General features: G+C 46.4%; 1 pseudogene; it reads left to right on the plus strand.

The window, feature by feature from the left end:
* Positions 1–660: 660 nt before the first annotated feature.
* LOC149443947 (U2 spliceosomal RNA) lies at positions 661–776 on the plus strand (annotated as a pseudogene).
* Positions 777–2,784: the final 2,008 nt, after the last annotated feature.

Consider the following 2,784-nt stretch of genomic DNA (forward strand, 5'->3'; position numbering starts at 1 on the left):
CTATGAACCTTCCATACTTTTGTTCCCATTATAAACATTATACTTCACCCCCGGTTCACACCTATGGTGCCATGTGGGCCGCGTTTTTTGCACGGGCACGAGAGCCTATTCATTTGAATGGACTCCCGTGGCAGTGACACGCAGGGAAGAAGTCCCTGCACTTCTTTGGAAAACACAGCCGAGGTTCCCAGTACGGTTGCGTTTTCCAGTGCGGGCGGCGTACCATTAGAACTAATGGCACCCACCCGAAGGTCTGCATTCTTCTGTGTGGGTGGTGCAGCTGCACGGATTTTCATGCGGATCCGCAGCGGCACCACCCGCACAGATTTGAACCTAGGGTTAAGCCCAACTCCAGGCAAATAAAGAATGATCCCTTGTGGGGCTGTGCACATACTTGCTCATTCCTGCCTAGTGGAAAAAAACAAGAAGATTTACTTAGCCGGTCCTCTGCTTCTCCCTGGAGCTAGACCCATCCCTGCAGTTTCTGCACCACCATGCTCCCACCAGTCTAGAGTACTGATGTCATCAAGACCAAAGCGATGTCCATAACCCTGCTTCGAGGTGCAGAAACTGCCTCCACCTCCAGGCACGCTGGGAAGAAGGAAGTGCTGGCCACACTGCGGAGAGGAGCATGCCGGGTAATATGGAGTGGTAGCGGTAATCGCTTCTCGGCCTTTTGGCTAAGATCAAGTGTAGTATCTGTTCTTATCAGTGTCCAGTGAGGGTGATCCCGGCCATTCTAGCTTTGCGGGGATGGCTGTTGTATAGTACCCTCACTGGTATGATGGGGGTCTGGACGGCTAGTACCGGGGGGACAGAAAGCGTGGCGCCCACGAGTTAAGCTGGGACCCGTGAGTAATTCCCCCGAGGAGACCAGAAGGACCCAGTACCTCCTGATTTGGACGGACCTACCTTGTCTGGCCAGGGGCTGGGAAGGCAGAGAGTCCGCAAACACAGTGCCCCCTGAGTAGTCGCCTCAGGGGTGCTCTGAGTAGCACTTGGGGGTGGGACCCCACGTTGTGAAAGAGCATATGGTCACTGAGTTTAAACACTTTTTGCACTGCGCCTCTAGGACCGGGCCTTTTGGCTAAGTTCTGGGCAATTTTTGCTACAGGCCTCAGGGCCTGGTCAGTGCACAATTTGGCACGGCCACTTTTTTACTTTTTATATATATATTTATTTATTTATTTTATTTATTTTTCACTCCCACGTTTGTCACTTTTTACTTATGTGTGTGTTTTTTTCACAGGATGGAGGGTGTGGGTCCTCGGGCCTGCCCTGAAGTCTAGGGGGAGGATGTGTGGCCTTTTGGTTCCTTCCTCCCCTGTCCCTAGGGGGTTTTCTCTTCGGGAGAGCCCCCTGACCAAGTACTGTGTGGCTGGCTTCAGCTCGACATAAGGAACGGTGGTCCACCAGGCCTTTTGGCCAGGAGGACCAAATGGGAACCTTGTCCCCGTCAGGAGCTTCGTGCCCCGGGGGATCAGGCGAGTGATCCAACCCTTTCGGGGGTAGGACAAAGCACACCCCTAAGTGCACTTTTTGTGTGGTGTTTTGCACTTTTTTGTGAACACTTACGGGTTTTTTCGTTCTAGTTTGCACGTTTGCGGACTTAAAACAAAAAAAAAATATGGAGTGTTAGAGGACAGCGGGGACTAGTGGTGTCCATGTGTGAGGAGACAGGCATTCCATTTAACGATTTCTGCCTGGCCTGGAGGTGGAGGCTGATCTGAGTTCCATTGTGAATCCCTGATGTATTGATTTTATAACATAAAGGCATTCCATTTACCTATTTCTGGTGAGTGCGGTGTGTGTGAATAACACAACGGGTGTGAACACGGGTCAGGGTCTCTTGTTTTTGGAAGAAGATTGTATCTGATCAAGTATATTGAATTCTACCTACTTTTGGAGTGGGACTATCACATTTCTGCACCAAATTAAAATGTTTTCTTTTTTTTCCTTTTTTTGTCAGTTGATTTATATTATGTATATATTTTCTGCGCTATTTTTCTTTTTTCTTATTTGTGTTATTAGTGGGATCACTAAAGAGTAGCAGCATTATATATTTGAAATTATTTTACACTCATTTTGGTGCTGATGGATTTTGTAGTATACTTGTAAAAGCCTGCAACGCGTTTTCGGCATGTTTAAACGCGTCGAGCGCTTGAGCGTTCATTTTTATTATCCAGTATAGTATTTTATCCTGACCATTGAAAGGAATTAAAAGTAGAACTATAGGCAAAACTTTTTTTTTCATTTTGGATAGAGCAAGGGAGGGTTATAACCCCTCTCAATTTTTTTTTTCACCATCGGTGTCCCATTGCGGAAATTTCCTTTTACTTCCTGTCCCATAGTCAAACAGGAAGTGAAAGGAAATACCTGCAAATTAAGGGAATTCCTTGGGGACCCCCGGGTTAGTGTCCCCATTGGAAGATTTCCCCTCTATTACTTTTCTAGGGACAACCTAAAATTTGAAATTTTTATTTTACTTTTCACTTTTAATGATAAAGGTAAACGGGACAAATAGGGCGAAGCTGCCTAACTGGGGCACAGACAGCAATAAAAACTGACAAGTGTTCTAATCCCTCTCCACTCTATCCAAAACTAGAAAAAAAGTTTTGCCTTTCGTTATACTTTAATGCCTAATCTCTAAACACGCCTTGCATTAATGCGCATTTAGATGCATCTAGACGCATTTTTACTACCAGAACGCTTCTGCTCTTGGGCTTGCTGGCTGTGGGTTTTGTTTCTGCTTCTAAACACCATTGTGTGCATGGATACAAAGGC

This window comes from Staurois parvus, unplaced genomic scaffold (assembly GCF_062004578.1).
Source record: "Staurois parvus isolate SC_StPar_1 unplaced genomic scaffold, SC_StPar_1.0 ptg000821l, whole genome shotgun sequence".
In the NCBI taxonomy this organism is placed as follows: domain Eukaryota; kingdom Metazoa; phylum Chordata; class Amphibia; order Anura; family Ranidae; genus Staurois; species Staurois parvus.